Raw genomic sequence first — 16,972 nt, forward strand, 5'->3', positions numbered from 1 at the left:
TTTCGCTAAGGCTGTTCTTGTGGAATTGGCAAAGGCATATTTGGAAGCCCATAGAGGGCGATGGTGAAAAAGGAAATATCTTCCGTTCAAAACTGGAAAGAAGCTTTATGAGAAACTGCTCTGTGTTCTGTTAATTCATCTGACAGAGTTACATCTTTCCCTACAAGAAGCCTTTTGCTAAGGCTGTTCTTGTGGAATTGGCAAAGGGATATTTGGAAGCCCATAGAGGGCTATGTTGAAGAAGGAAATAACTTCCGTTCAAAACTGGAAAGAAGCTTTCTGAGAAACTGCTCTGTGTTCTGTTAATTCATATCACAGAGTTACATCTTTCCCTTCAAGAAGCCTTTCGCTAAGGCTGTTCTTGTGGAATTGGGAAGGGGATATTTGGAAGCCCATAGAGGGCTATGGTGAAAAAGGAAATATCTTCCGTTCAATACTGGAAAGAAGCTTTCTGAGAAACTGCTCTGTGTTCTGTTAATATATCTCACAGAGTTACATCTTTCCCTTCAAGAAGCCTTTCGCTAAGCTGTTCTTGTGGAATTGGCAGAGGGATATTTGGAAGGCCACTGAGGGCTATGGTGAAAAAGGAAATATCTTCCGTTCAAAACTGGAAAGAAGCTTTCTGAGAAACTGCTCTGTGTTCTGTTAATTCATCTCACAGAGTTACATCTTTCCCTTAAGGAAGCCTTTCGCTAAGGCTGTTCTTGTGGAATTGGCAAAGGGATATTTGGAAGCCCATAGAGGGCTATGGTGAAAAAGGAAATATCTTCCGTTCAAAACTGGAAAGAAGCTTTTGAGAAACTGCTCTGTGTTCTGTTAATTCATCTCACAGAGTTACATCTTTCCCTTCAAGGAACCTTTCGCTATGGCTATTCTTGTGGAATTGGCAAAGGGATATTTGGAAGCCCATAGAGGGCCATTGTTAAAAAATTGAAACCTTCCGTTCAAAAGTGGAAAGAAGCTTTATGAGAAACTGCTCTGTGTTCTGTTAATTCATTTCACAGAGTTACATCTTTCCCTTCAAGAAGCCTTTCGCTAAGCTGTTCTTGTGGAATTTTCAGAGGGATATTTGGAAGCCCACTGAGGGCTATGGTGAAAAAGGAAATATCTTCCGTTCAAAACTGGAAAGAAGCTTTCTGAGAAACTGCTCTGTGTTCTTTTAATTCATCTCACAGAGTTACATCTTTCCCTTCAAGAAGCCTTTCGCTAAGGGTATTCTTGCGGAATTGGCAAAGGGATATTTTGAAGCCCATAGAGGGCTATGGTGAAAAAGGAAATATCTTCCGTTCAAAATTGGAAAGAACTTTCTGACAAACTGCTCTCTGTTTTGTTAATTCATCTGAGAGAGTTACATCATTCCCTTCAAGAAGCCTTTCGCTATGGCTGTTCTTGTGGAATTGTCAAAGGGATATTTGGAAGCCCTTATAGGGCTATGGTGAAAAAGGAAATATCTTCCGTTGAAACCTGGAAAGAAGCTTTCTGAAAAACTGCTCTGTGTTCTGTTAATTCATCTCACAGAGTTACATCTTTCCCTTCAAGAAGCCTTTCGCTAAGGCGGTTCTTGTGGAATTGGCAAAGGGATATTTGGTAGCCCATAGAGGGCTCTGGTGAAAAAGGATACATCTTCCGTTCAAAACTGGAAGGAAGCTTTCTGAGAAACTGCTATGTGTTCTGTTAATTCATCTCACAGAGTTACATCTTTCCCTTCAAGAAACCTTTCGCTAAGGCTGTTCTTGTGGAATTGGCAAAGGGATATTTGGTAGCCCACCGAGGGCTGTGGTGAAAAAGGATACATCTTCCGTTCAAAACTGGAAAGAAGCTTTCTGAGAAACTGCTCTGTGTTCTGTTAATTCATCTCACAGAGTTACATCTTTCCCGTCAAGAAGCCTTTCGCTAAGGCTGTTCTTGGGGAATTGGCAAAGGGATATTTGGAAGCCCATAGAGGGCTATGGTGAAAAAGGAAACATCTTCCGTTCAAAACTGGAAAGAAGCTTTATGAGAAACTGCTCTGTGTTCTGTTAATTCATCTCACAGAGTTACATCTTTCCCTTCAAGAAGGCTTTCGCTAAGGCTGTTCTTGTGGAATTGGCAAAGGGATATTTGGAAGCCCACCGAGGACTATGGTGAAAAAGGAAATATCTTCCGTTCAAAACTGGAAAGAAGCTTTCTGAGAAACTGCTCTGTGTTCTGTTAATTCATCTCACAGTGTTACATCTTTCCCTTCAAGAAGCCTTTCGCTAAGCCTGTTCTTGTGGAATTGGCAAAGGGATATTTGGAAGCCCATAGAGGGCTATGGTGAAAAAGGAAATATCTTCCGTTCAAAACTGGAAAGAAGCTTTCTGAGAAACTGCTCTGTGTTCTGTTAATTCATCTCACAGAGTTACATCTTTCTCTTCAGGAAGCCTTTCACTAAGGGTGTTCTTGTGGAATTGGCTAACGGATATTTGGAAGCCCATAGATGGCTATGGTGTAAAAGGAACTATCTTCCGCTCCAAAGTGGAAAGAAGCTTTCTGAGAAACTGCTCTGTATTCTGTTAATTTATCTCACAGAGTTACATCTTTCCCTTCAAGAAGCCTTTCGCTAAGGCTGTTATTGTGGAATTGGCAAAGGGATATTTGGAAGCCCTTATAGGGCTATGGTGAAAAAGGAAATATCCTGCGTTCAAAACTGGAAAGAAGCTTTCTGAGAAACTGCTCTGTGTTCTGTTAATTCATCTCACAGAGTTACATCTTTCCCTTCAAGAAGCCTTTTGCTAAGACTGTTCTTGTGGAATGGCAAAGGGATAATTGGAAGCCCACAGAGAGCTATGGTAAAAAAGGAAATATCTTCCGTTCAAAACTGGAAAGAAGCTTTCTGAGAAACTGCTCTGTGTTCAGTTAATTCATCTCAAAGAGTAACAACTTTCCCTTCAAGAAGCCTTTCGCTAAGGCTGTTCTTGTGGAATTGGCAAAGGGATATTTGGAAGACCATAGAGGGCTATGGTGAAAAAGGAAATATCTTCCGTTCAAAACTGGAAAGAAGCTTTATGAGAAACTTCTCTATGTTCTGTTAATTCATCTCACAGAGTTACATCTTTAACTTCAAGAAGCCTTTCGCTAAGGCTGTTCTTGTGGAATTGGCAAAGGGATATTTGGAAGCCCACAGAGGTCTATGGTGAAAAAGGAAATATCTTCCGTTGAAACCTGGAAAGAAGCTTTCTGAAAAACTGCTCTGTGTTCTGTTAATTCATCTCACAGAGTTACATCTTTCCCGTCAAGAAGCCTTTCGCTAAGGCTGTTCTTGGGGAATTGGCAAAGGGATATTTGGAAGCCCATAGAGGGCTATGGTGAAAAAGGAAACATCTTCCGTTCAAAACTGGAAAGAAGCTTTATGAGAAACTGCTCTGTGTTCTGTTAATTCATCTCACAGAGTTACATCTTTCCCTTCAAGAAGGCTTTCGCTAAGGCTGTTCTTGTGGAATTGGCAAAGGGATATTTGGAAGCCCACCGAGGACTATGGTGAAAAAGGAAATATCTTCCGTTCAAAACTGGAAAGAAGCTTTCTGAGAAACTGCTCTGTGTTCTGTTAATTCATCTCACAGTGTTACATCTTTCCCTTCAAGAAGCCTTTCGCTAAGGCTGTTCTTGTGGAATTGGCAAAGGGATATTTGGAAGCCCATAGAGGGCTATGGTGAAAAAGGAAATATCTTCCGTTCAAAACTGGAAAGAAGCTTTCTGAGAAACTGCTCTGTGTTCTGTTAATTCATCTCACAGAGTTACATCTTTCTCTTCAGGAAGCCTTTCACTAAGGGTGTTCTTGTGGAATTGGCTAACGGATATTTGGAAGCCCATAGATGGCTATGGTGTAAAAGGAACTATCTTCCGCTCCAAAGTGGAAAGAAGCTTTCTGAGAAACTGCTCTGTATTCTGTTAATTTATCTCACAGAGTTACATCTTTCCCTTCAAGAAGCCTTTCGCTAAGGCTGTTATTGTGGAATTGGCAAAGGGATATTTGGAAGCCCTTATAGGGCTATGGTGAAAAAGGAAATATCCTGCGTTCAAAACTGGAAAGAAGCTTTCTGAGAAACTGCTCTGTGTTCAGTTAATTCATCTCAAAGAGTAACAACTTTCCCTTCAAGAAGCCTTTCGCTAAGGCTGTTCTTGTGGAATTGGCAAAGGGATATTTGGAAGACCATAGAGGGCTATGGTGAAAAAGGAAATATCTTCCGTTCAAAACTGGAAAGAAGCTTTATGAGAAACTTCTCTATGTTCTGTTAATTCATCTCACAGAGTTACATCTTTAACTTCAAGAAGCCTTTCGCTAAGGCTGTTCTTGTGGAATTGGCAAAGGGATATTTGGAAGCCCACAGAGGTCTATGGTGAAAAAGGAAATATCTTCCGTTCAAAACTGGAAAGAAGCTTTCTGAGAAACTGCTCTGTGTTCTTTTAATTCATCTCACAGAGTTACATCTTTCCCTTCAAGAAGCCTTTCGCTAAGGGTATTCTTGTGGAATTGGCAAAGGGATATTTGGAAGCCCATAGAGGGCTATGGTGAAAAAGGAAATATCTTCCGTTCAAAACTGGAAAGAAGCTTTCTGAGAAACTGCTCTGTGTTCTGTTAATTTATCTCACAGAGTTACGTCGTTCCCTTCAAGAAACCTTTCGATAAGACTGTTCTTGTGGAATTGGCAAAGGGATATTTGGAAGTCCATAGAGGTCTATGGTGAAAAAGGAAATATCTTCCGTTGAAACCTGGAAAGAAGCTCTCTGAAAAACTGCTCTGTGTTCTGTTAATTCATTTCACAGAGTTACATCTTTCCCTTCAAGAAGCCTTTCGCTAAGGCTGTTCTTGTGGAATTGGCAAAGGCATATTTGGAAGCCCATACAGGGCTATGGTGAAAAAGGAATTATCTTCCGTTCAAAATTGGAAAGAAGCTTTCTGAGAAACTGCTCTGTGTTCTGTTAATTCATCTCACAGAGTTACATCTTGCCCTTCAAGAAGCCTTTCGCTAAGGCTGTTCTTGTGGAATTGGCAAAGGGATATTTGGAAGCCCATAGAGGGCTATGGTGAAAAAGGAAATATCTTCCTTTCAATACTGGAAAGAAGCTTTCTGAGAAACTGCTCTGTGTTCTGTTAATTCATCTCACAGAGTTACATCTTTCCCTTCAAGGAACCTTTCGCTAAGGCTGTTCTTGTGGAATTGGCAAAGGTATATTTGGAAGCCCATAGAGGGCCATTTTTAAAAAATTGAAACCTTCCGTTCAAAACTGGAAAGAAGCTTTATGAGAAACTGCTCTGTGTTCTGTTAATTCATCTCACAGAGTTACATCTTTCCCTTCAAGAAGCCTTTCGCTAAGGGTATTCTTGTGGAATTGGCAAAGGGATATTTTGAAGCCCATAGAGGGCTATGATGAAAAAGGAAATATTTTCCGTTCAAAATTGGAAAGAACTTTCTGACAAACTGCTCTCTGTTTTGTTAATTCATCTGAGAGAGTTACATCATTCCCTTCAAGAAGCCTTTCGCTATGGCTGTTCTTGTGGAATTGTCAAAGGGATATTTGGAAGCCCTTAGAGGGCTATGGTGAAAAAGGAAATATCTTCCGTTGAAACCTGGAAAGAAGCTTTCTGAAAAACTGCTCTGTGTTCTGTTAATTCATCACACAGAGTTACATCTTTCCCTTCAAGAAGCCTTTCGCTAAGGCTGTTCTTGTGGAATTGGCAAAGGGATATTTGGAAGCCCATAGAGGGCTCTGGTGAAAAACGATACATCTTCCGTTCAAAACTGGAAGGAAGCTTTCTGAGAAACTGCTATGTGTTCTGTTAATTCATCTCACAGAGTTACATCTTTCCCTTCAAGAAACCTTTCGCTAAGGCTGTTCTTGGGGAATTGGCAAAGGGATATTTGGAAGCCCATATAGGGCTATGGTGAAAAAGGAAATATCTTCCGTTCAAAACTGGAAAGAAGCTTTATGAGAAACTGCTCTGTGTTCTGTTAATTCATCTCACAGAGTTACATCTTTCTCTTCAAGAAGCCTTTCGCTAAGGGTGTTCTTGTGGAATTGGCTAACAGATATTTGGAAGCCCATAGATGGCTATGGTGTAAAAGGAAATATCTTCCGCTCCAAAGTGTAAAGAATCTTTCTGAGAAACTGCTCTGTATTCTCTTAATTTATCTCAAAGAGTTACATCTTTCCCTTCAAGAAGCCTTTCGCTAAGGCTGTTCTTGTGGAATTGGCAAAGGGATATTTGGAAGCCCTTATAGGGCTATGGTGAAAAAGGAAATATCCTGCGTTCAAAACTGGAAACAAGCTTTCTGAGAAACTGCTCTGTGTTCTGTTAATTCATCTCACAGAGTTACATCTTTCCCTTCAGGAAGCCTTTTGCTAAGACTGTTCTTGTGGAATGGCAAAGGGATATTTGGAAGCCCACAGAGAGCTATGGTAAAAAAGGAAATATCTTCCGTTCAAAACTGGAAAGAAGCTTTCTGAGAAACTGCTCTGTGTTCTGTTAATTCATCTCACAGAGTAACAACTTTCCCTTTAAGAAGCCTTTCGCTAAGGCTGTTATTGTGGAATTGGCAAAGGGATATTTGGAAGACCATAGAGGGCTATGGTGAAAAAGGAAATATCTTCCGTTCAAAACTGGAAAGAAGCTTTATAAGAAACTTCTCTGTGTTCTGTTAATTCATCTCACAGAGTTACATCTTTAACTTCAAGAAGCCTTTCGCTAAGGCTGTTCTTGTGGAATTGGCAAAGGGATATTTGGAAGCCCACAGAGGTCTATGGTGAAAAAGGAAATATCTTCCGTTCAAATCTGGAAAGAAACTTTGTGAGAAACTGCTCTGTGTTCTGTTAATTCATCTCACAGAGTTACATCTTTCCCTTCAAGAAGCCTTTCGCTAAGTCTGTTCTTGTGGAATTGGAAAAGGGATATTTTGAAGCCCACAGAGGGGTATGGTGAAAAAGGAAATATCTTCCTTTGAAAACTGGAAAGAAGCTTTCTGAGAAACTGCTTTGTGTTCTGTTAATTCATCTCACAGAGTTACATCTTTCCCTTCAAGAAACCTTTCGCTAAGGCTTTTCTTGTGGAATTCGAAAAGGGATATTTGGAAGCCCATAGAGGGCTATGGTGAAAAAGGAAATATCTTCCGTTCAAAACTGGAAAGAAGCTTTCTGAGAAACTGCTCTGTGTTCTATTAATTCATCTCACAGAGTTACATCTTTCCCTTCAAGAAACCTTTCGCTAAGGATGTTCTTGTGGAATTGGCAAAGGGATATTTGGAAGCCCATAGAGGGCTATGCTGAAAAAGGATATAACTTCCGTTCAAAACAGGAAAGAAGCTTTCTGAGAAACTTCTCTGTGTTCTGTTAATTCATCTCACAGAGTTACATCTTTCCCTTCAGGAAGCCTTTCGCTAAGTCTGTTCTTGTGGAATTGGCAAAGGGATATTTGGAAGCCCACCGAGGGCTATGGTGAAAAAGGATACATCTTCCGTTCAAAACTGGAAAGAAGCTTTCTGAGAAAGTGCTCTGTGTTCTGTTAATTCATCTCACAGAGTTACATCTTTCCCTTCAAGAAACCTTTCGCGAAGGCTGTTCTTGTGGAATTGGAAAAGGGATATTTGGAAGCCCATAGAGGGCTATGGTGAAAAAGGAAATATCTTCCGTTCAAAACTGGAAAGAAGCTTTCTGAGAAACTGCTCTGTGTTCTGTTATTTCATCTCACAGAGTTACATCTTTCCCTTCAAGAAGCCTTTCGCTAAGGCTGTTCTTGTGGAATTGACAAAGGGATATTTGGAAGCCCACCGAGGGCTATGGTGAAAAAGGATACATCTTCCGTTCAAAACTGGAAAGAAGCTTTCTGAGAAACTGCTCTGTGTTCTGCTAATTCATCTCACAGAGTTACATCTTCCCCTGCAAGAAGCCTTTCGCTAAGACTGTTCTTGTGGAATTGGCAAAGGGATATTTGGAAGCCCATAGAGGGCTATGGTGAAAAAGGAAATATCTTCCGTTCAAAACTGGAAAGAAGCTTTCTGAGAAACTGCTCTGTGTTCTGTTAATTCATCTCACAGAGTTACATCTTTCCCTTCAAGAAGCCTTCCGCTGAGGCTCTTCTTGTGGAATTGGTAAAGGGATATTTGGAAGCCCATAGAGGGCTATGGTGAAAAAGGAAATATCTTCCGTTCAAAACTGGAAAGAAGCTTTCTGAGAAACTGCTCTGACATCTTTCCCTTCAAGAAGCCTTTCGCTAAGGCTGTTCTTGTGGAATTGGCAAAGGGATATTTGGAAGCCCTTAGAGGGCTATGGTGAAAAAGGATACATCTTCCTTTCAAAACTGGAAAGAAGCTTTCTGAGAAACTGCTCTGTGTTCTGTTAATTCATCTCCCAGAGTTAAATCTTTCCCTTCAAGAATCCTTTCGCTAAGGCTGTTCTTGTGGAATTGGCAAAGGCATATTTGGAAGCCCATAGAGGGCGATGGTGAAAAAGGAAATATCTTCCGTTCAAAACTGGAAAGAAGCTTTATGAGAAACTGCTCTGTGTTCTGTTAATTCATCTGACAGAGTTACATCTTTCCCTACAAGAAGCCTTTTGCTAAGGCTGTTCTTGTGGAATTGGCAAAGGGATATTTGGAAGCCCATAGAGGGCTATGTTGAAGAAGGAAATAACTTCCGTTCAAAACTGGAAAGAAGCTTTCTGAGAAACTGCTCTGTGTTCTGTTAATTCATATCACAGAGTTACATCTTTCCCTTCAAGAAGCCTTTCGCTAAGGCTGTTCTTGTGGAATTGGGAAGGGGATATTTGGAAGCCCATAGAGGGCTATGGTGAAAAAGGAAATATCTTCCGTTCAATACTGGAAAGAAGCTTTCTGAGAAACTGCTCTGTGTTCTGTTAATATATCTCACAGAGTTACATCTTTCCCTTCAAGAAGCCTTTCGCTAAGCTGTTCTTGTGGAATTGGCAGAGGGATATTTGGAAGGCCACTGAGGGCTATGGTGAAAAAGGAAATATCTTCCGTTCAAAACTGGAAAGAAGCTTTCTGAGAAACTGCTCTGTGTTCTGTTAATTCATCTCACAGAGTTACATCTTTCCCTTAAGGAAGCCTTTCGCTAAGGCTGTTCTTGTGGAATTGGCAAAGGGATATTTGGAAGCCCATAGAGGGCTATGGTGAAAAAGGAAATATCTTCCGTTCAAAACTGGAAAGAAGCTTTTGAGAAACTGCTCTGTGTTCTGTTAATTCATCTCACAGAGTTACATCTTTCCCTTCAAGGAACCTTTCGCTATGGCTATTCTTGTGGAATTGGCAAAGGGATATTTGGAAGCCCATAGAGGGCCATTGTTAAAAAATTGAAACCTTCCGTTCAAAAGTGGAAAGAAGCTTTATGAGAAACTGCTCTGTGTTCTGTTAATTCATTTCACAGAGTTACATCTTTCCCTTCAAGAAGCCTTTCGCTAAGCTGTTCTTGTGGAATTTTCAGAGGGATATTTGGAAGCCCACTGAGGGCTATGGTGAAAAAGGAAATATCTTCCGTTCAAAACTGGAAAGAAGCTTTCTGAGAAACTGCTCTGTGTTCTTTTAATTCATCTCACAGAGTTACATCTTTCCCTTCAAGAAGCCTTTCGCTAAGGGTATTCTTGCGGAATTGGCAAAGGGATATTTTGAAGCCCATAGAGGGCTATGGTGAAAAAGGAAATATCTTCCGTTCAAAATTGGAAAGAACTTTCTGACAAACTGCTCTCTGTTTTGTTAATTCATCTGAGAGAGTTACATCATTCCCTTCAAGAAGCCTTTCGCTATGGCTGTTCTTGTGGAATTGTCAAAGGGATATTTGGAAGCCCTTATAGGGCTATGGTGAAAAAGGAAATATCTTCCGTTGAAACCTGGAAAGAAGCTTTCTGAAAAACTGCTCTGTGTTCTGTTAATTCATCTCACAGAGTTACATCTTTCCCTTCAAGAAGCCTTTCGCTAAGGCGGTTCTTGTGGAATTGGCAAAGGGATATTTGGTAGCCCATAGAGGGCTCTGGTGAAAAAGGATACATCTTCCGTTCAAAACTGGAAGGAAGCTTTCTGAGAAACTGCTATGTGTTCTGTTAATTCATCTCACAGAGTTACATCTTTCCCTTCAAGAAACCTTTCGCTAAGGCTGTTCTTGTGGAATTGGCAAAGGGATATTTGGTAGCCCACCGAGGGCTGTGGTGAAAAAGGATACATCTTCCGTTCAAAACTGGAAAGAAGCTTTCTGAGAAACTGCTCTGTGTTCTGTTAATTCATCTCACAGAGTTACATCTTTCCCGTCAAGAAGCCTTTCGCTAAGGCTGTTCTTGGGGAATTGGCAAAGGGATATTTGGAAGCCCATAGAGGGCTATGGTGAAAAAGGAAACATCTTCCGTTCAAAACTGGAAAGAAGCTTTATGAGAAACTGCTCTGTGTTCTGTTAATTCATCTCACAGAGTTACATCTTTCCCTTCAAGAAGGCTTTCGCTAAGGCTGTTCTTGTGGAATTGGCAAAGGGATATTTGGAAGCCCACCGAGGACTATGGTGAAAAAGGAAATATCTTCCGTTCAAAACTGGAAAGAAGCTTTCTGAGAAACTGCTCTGTGTTCTGTTAATTCATCTCACAGTGTTACATCTTTCCCTTCAAGAAGCCTTTCGCTAAGGCTGTTCTTGTGGAATTGGCAAAGGGATATTTGGAAGCCCATAGAGGGCTATGGTGAAAAAGGAAATATCTTCCGTTCAAAACTGGAAAGAAGCTTTCTGAGAAACTGCTCTGTGTTCTGTTAATTCATCTCACAGAGTTACATCTTTCTCTTCAGGAAGCCTTTCACTAAGGGTGTTCTTGTGGAATTGGCTAACGGATATTTGGAAGCCCATAGATGGCTATGGTGTAAAAGGAACTATCTTCCGCTCCAAAGTGGAAAGAAGCTTTCTGAGAAACTGCTCTGTATTCTGTTAATTTATCTCACAGAGTTACATCTTTCCCTTCAAGAAGCCTTTCGCTAAGGCTGTTATTGTGGAATTGGCAAAGGGATATTTGGAAGCCCTTATAGGGCTATGGTGAAAAAGGAAATATCCTGCGTTCAAAACTGGAAAGAAGCTTTCTGAGAAACTGCTCTGTGTTCTGTTAATTCATCTCACAGAGTTACATCTTTCCCTTCAAGAAGCCTTTTGCTAAGACTGTTCTTGTGGAATGGCAAAGGGATAATTGGAAGCCCACAGAGAGCTATGGTAAAAAAGGAAATATCTTCCGTTCAAAACTGGAAAGAAGCTTTCTGAGAAACTGCTCTGTGTTCAGTTAATTCATCTCAAAGAGTAACAACTTTCCCTTCAAGAAGCCTTTCGCTAAGGCTGTTCTTGTGGAATTGGCAAAGGGATATTTGGAAGACCATAGAGGGCTATGGTGAAAAAGGAAATATCTTCCGTTCAAAACTGGAAAGAAGCTTTATGAGAAACTTCTCTATGTTCTGTTAATTCATCTCACAGAGTTACATCTTTAACTTCAAGAAGCCTTTCGCTAAGGCTGTTCTTGTGGAATTGGCAAAGGGATATTTGGAAGCCCACAGAGGTCTATGGTGAAAAAGGAAATATCTTCCGTTCAAAACTGGAAAGAAGCTTTCTGAGAAACTGCTCTGTGTTATTTTAATTCATCTCACAGAGTTACATCTTTCCCTTCAAGAAGCCTTTCGCTAAGGGTATTCTTGTGGAATTGGCAAAGGGATATTTGGAAGCCCATAGAGGGCTATGGTGAAAAAGGAAATATCTTCCGTTCAAAACTGGAAAGAAGCTTTCTGAGAAACTGCTCTGTGTTCTGTTAATTTATCTCACAGAGTTACGTCGTTCCCTTCAAGAAACCTTTCGATAAGACTGTTCTTGTGGAATTGGCAAAGGCATATTTGGAAGCCCATAGATTGCTATGGTGAAAAAGGAAATATCTTCCGTTCAAAACTGGAAAGAAGCTTTATGAGAAACTGCTCTGTGTTCTGTTAATTCATCTCACAGAGTTACATCTTTCCCTTAAGGAAGCCTTTCGCTAAGGCTGTTCTTGTGGAATTGGCAAAGGGATATTTGGAAGCCCACAGAGGGCTATGGTGAAAAAGGATACATCTTCCGTTCAAAATTGGAAAGAAGCTTTCTGAGAAACTGCTCTGTGTTCTGTTAATTCATCTCACAGAGTTACATCTTGCCCTTCAAGAAGCCTTTCGCTAAGGCTGTTCTTGTGGAATTGGCAAAGGGATATTTGGAAGCCCATAGAGGGCTATGGTGAAAAAGGAAATATCTTCCTTTCAATACTGGAAAGAAGATTTCTGAGAAACTGCTCTGTGTTCTGTTAATTCATCTCACAGAGTTACATCTTTCCCTTCAAGGAACCTTTCGCTAAGGCTGTTCTTGTGGAATTGGCAAAGGGATATTTGGAAGCCCATAGAGGGCCATTGTTAAAAAATTGAAACCTTCCGTTCAAAACTGGAAAGAAGCTTTATGAGAAACTGCTCTGTGTTCTGTTAATTCATCTCACAGAGTTACATCTTTCCCTTCAAGAAGCCTTTCGTTAAGGCTGTTTTTGTGGAATTGGCAAAGGGATATTTGGAAGCCCACCGAGGACTATGGTGAAAAAGGAAATATCTTCCGTTCAAAGCTGGAAAGAAGCTTTCTGAGAAACTGCTCTGTGTTTTGTTAATTCATCTCACAGAGTTACGTCGTTCCCTTCAAGAAACCTTTCGATAAGGTCTGTTCTTGTGGAATTGGCAAAGGGATATTTGGAAGCCCATAGAGGGCTATGGTGAAAAAGGAAATATCTTCCGTTGAAACCTGGAAAGAAGCTCTCTGAAAAACTGCTCTGTGTTCTGTTAATTCATATCACAGAGTTACATCTTTCCCTTCAAGAAGCCTTTCGCTAAGGCTGTTCTTGTGGAATTGGGAAGGGGATATTTGGAAGCCCATAGAGGGCTATGGTGAAAAAGGAAATATCTTCCGTTCAATACTGGAAAGAAGCTTTCTGAGAAACTGCTCTGTGTTCTGTTAATATATCTCACAGAGTTACATCTTTCCCTTCAAGAAGCCTTTCGCTAAGCTGTTCTTGTGGAATTGGCAGAGGGATATTTGGAAGGCCACTGAGGGCTACGGTGAAAAAGGAAATATCTTCCGTTCAAAACTGGAAAGAAGCTTTCTGAGAAACTGCTCTGTGTTCTGTTAATTCATCTCACAGAGTTACATCTTTCCCTTAAGGAAGCCTTTCGCTAAGGCTGTTCTTGTGGAATTGGCAAAGGGATATTTGGAAGCCCATAGAGGGCTATGGTGAAAAAGGAAATATCTTCCGTTCAAAACTGGAAAGAAGCTTTTGAGAAACTGCTCTGTGTTCTGTTAATTCATCTCACAGAGTTACATCTTTCCCTTCAAGGAACCTTTCGCTAAGGCTGTTCTTGTGGAATTGGCAAAGGGATATTTGGAAGCCCATAGAGGGCCATTGTTAAAAAATTGAAACCTTCCGTTCAAAAGTGGAAAGAAGCTTTATGAGAAACTGCTCTGTGTTCTGTTAATTCATTTCACAGAGTTACATCTTTCCCTTCAAGAAGCCTTTCGCTAAGCTGTTCTTGTGGAATTTTCAGAGGGATATTTGGAAGCCCACTGAGGGCTATGGTGAAAAAGGAAATATCTTCCGTTCAAAACTGGAAAGAAGCTTTCTGAGAAACTGCTCTGTGTTCTTTTAATTCATCTCACAGAGTTACATCTTTCCCTTCAAGAAGCCTTTCGCTAAGGGTATTCTTGCGGAATTGGCAAAGGGATATTTTGAAGCCCATAGAGGGCTATGGTGAAAAAGGAAATATCTTCCGTTCAAAATTGGAAAGAACTTTCTGACAAACTGCTCTCTGTTTTGTTAATTCATCTGAGAGAGTTACATCATTCCCTTCAAGAAGCCTTTCGCTAAGGCTGTTCTTGTGGAATTGGCAAAGGGATATTTGGAAGCCCTTATAGGGCTATGGTGAAAAAGGAAATATCCTGCGTTCAAAACTGGAAACAAGCTTTCTGAGAAACTGCTCTGTGTTCTGTTAATTCATCTCACAGAGTTACATCTTTCCCTTCAGGAAGCCTTTTGCTAAGACTGTTCTTGTGGAATGGCAAAGGGATATTTGGAAGCCCACAGAGAGCTATGGTAAAAAAGGAAATATCTTCCGTTCAAAACTGGAAAGAAGCTTTCTGAGAAACTGCTCTGTGTTCTGTTAATTCATCTCACAGAGTAACAACTTTCCCTTTAAGAAGCCTTTCGCTAAGGCTGTTATTGTGGAATTGGCAAAGGGATATTTGGAAGACCATAGAGGGCTATGGTGAAAAAGGAAATATCTTCCGTTCAAAACTGGAAAGAAGCTTTATAAGAAACTTCTCTGTGTTCTGTTAATTCATCTCACAGAGTTACATCTTTAACTTCAAGAAGCCTTTCGCTAAGGCTGTTCTTGTGGAATTGGCAAAGGGATATTTGGAAGCCCACAGAGGTCTATGGTGAAAAAGGAAATATCTTCCGTTCAAAACTGGAAAGAAACTTTGTGAGAAACTGCTCTGTGTTCTGTTAATTCATCTCACAGAGTTACATCTTTCCCTTCAAGAAGCCTTTCGCTAAGTCTGTTCTTGTGGAATTGGAAAAGGGATATTTTGAAGCCCACAGAGGGGTATGGTGAAAAAGGAAATATCTTCCTTTGAAAACTGGAAAGAAGCTTTCTGAGAAACTGCTTTGTGTTCTGTTAATTCATCTCACAGAGTTACATCTTTCCCTTCAAGAAACCTTTCGCTAAGGCTTTTCTTGTGGAATTCGAAAAGGGATATTTGGAAGCCCATAGAGGGCTATGGTGAAAAAGGAAATATCTTCCGTTCAAAACTGGAAAGAAGCTTTCTGAGAAACTGCTCTGTGTTCTATTAATTCATCTCACAGAGTTACATCTTTCCCTTCAAGAAACCTTTCGCTAAGGATGTTCTTGTGGAATTGGCAAAGGGATATTTGGAAGCCCATAGAGGGCTATGCTGAAAAAGGATATAACTTCCGTTCAAAACAGGAAAGAAGCTTTCTGAGAAACTTCTCTGTGTTCTGTTAATTCATCTCACAGAGTTACATCTTTCCCTTCAGGAAGCCTTTCGCTAAGTCTGTTCTTGTGGAATTGGCAAAGGGATATTTGGAAGCCCACCGAGGGCTATGGTGAAAAAGGATACATCTTCCGTTCAAAACTGGAAAGAAGCTTTCTGAGAAAGTGCTCTGTGTTCTGTTAATTCATCTCACAGAGTTACATCTTTCCCTTCAAGAAACCTTTCGCGAAGGCTGTTCTTGTGGAATTGGAAAAGGGATATTTGGAAGCCCATAGAGGGCTATGGTGAAAAAGGAAATATCTTCCGTTCAAAACTGGAAAGAAGCTTTCTGAGAAACTGCTCTGTGTTCTGTTATTTCATCTCACAGAGTTACATCTTTCCCTTCAAGAAGCCTTTCGCTAAGGCTGTTCTTGTGGAATTGACAAAGGGATATTTGGAAGCCCACCGAGGGCTATGGTGAAAAAGGATACATCTTCCGTTCAAAACTGGAAAGAAGCTTTCTGAGAAACTGCTCTGTGTTCTGCTAATTCATCTCACAGAGTTACATCTTCCCCTGCAAGAAGCCTTTCGCTAAGACTGTTCTTGTGGAATTGGCAAAGGGATATTTGGAAGCCCATAGAGGGCTATGGTGAAAAAGGAAATATCTTCCGTTCAAAACTGGAAAGAAGCTTTCTGAGAAACTGCTCTGTGTTCTGTTAATTCATCTCACAGAGTTACATCTTTCCCTTCAAGAAGCCTTCCGCTGAGGCTCTTCTTGTGGAATTGGTAAAGGGATATTTGGAAGCCCATAGAGGGCTATGGTGAAAAAGGAAATATCTTCCGTTCAAAACTGGAAAGAAGCTTTCTGAGAAACTGCTCTGACATCTTTCCCTTCAAGAAGCCTTTCGCTAAGGCTGTTCTTGTGGAATTGGCAAAGGGATATTTGGAAGCCCTTAGAGGGCTATGGTGAAAAAGGATACATCTTCCTTTCAAAACTGGAAAGAAGCTTTCTGAGAAACTGCTCTGTGTTCTGTTAATTCATCTCCCAGAGTTAAATCTTTCCCTTCAAGAAGCCTTTCGCTAAGGCTGTTCTTGTGGAATTGGCAAAGGCATATTTGGAAGCCCATAGAGGGCGATGGTGAAAAAGGAAATATCTTCCGTTCAAAACTGGAAAGAAGCTTTATGAGAAACTGCTCTGTGTTCTGTTAATTCATCTGACAGAGTTACATCTTTCCCTTCAAGAAGCCTTTTGCTAAGGCTGTTCTTGTGGAATTGGCAAAGGGATATTTGGAAGCCCATAGAGGGCTATGTTGAAGAAGGAAATAACTTCCGTTCAAAACTGGAAAGAAGCTTTCTGAGAAACTGCTCTGTGTTCTGTTAATTCATATCACAGAGTTACATCTTTCCCTTCAAGAAGCCTTTCGCTAAGGCTGTTCTTGTGGAATTGGGAAGGGGATATTTGGAAGCCCATAGAGGGCTATGGTGAAAAAGGAAATATCTTCCGTTCAATACTGGAAAGAAGCTTTCTGAGAAACTGCTCTGTGTTCTGTTAATATATCTCACAGAGTTACATCTTTCCCTTCAAGAAGCCTTTCGCTAAGCTGTTCTTGTGGAATTGGCAGAGGGATATTCGGAAGGCCACTGAGGGCTATGGTGAAAAAGGAAATATCTTCCGTTCAAAACTGGAAAGAAGCTTTCTGAGAAACTGCTCTGTGTTCTGTTAATTCATCTCACAGAGTTACATCTTTCCCTTAAGGAAGCCTTTCGCTAAGGCTGTTCTTTTGGAATTGGCAAAGGGATATTTGGAAGCCCATAGAGGGCTATGGTGAAAAAGGAAATATCTTCCTTTCAATACTGGAAAGAAGATTTCTGAGAAACTGCTCTGTGTTCTGTTAATTCATCTCACAGAGTTACATCTTTCCCTTCAAGGAACCTTTCGCTAAGGCTGT

This window comes from Chlorocebus sabaeus, chromosome 12, assembly GCF_047675955.1.
Source record: "Chlorocebus sabaeus isolate Y175 chromosome 12, mChlSab1.0.hap1, whole genome shotgun sequence".
NCBI classification, from domain to species: domain Eukaryota; kingdom Metazoa; phylum Chordata; class Mammalia; order Primates; family Cercopithecidae; genus Chlorocebus; species Chlorocebus sabaeus.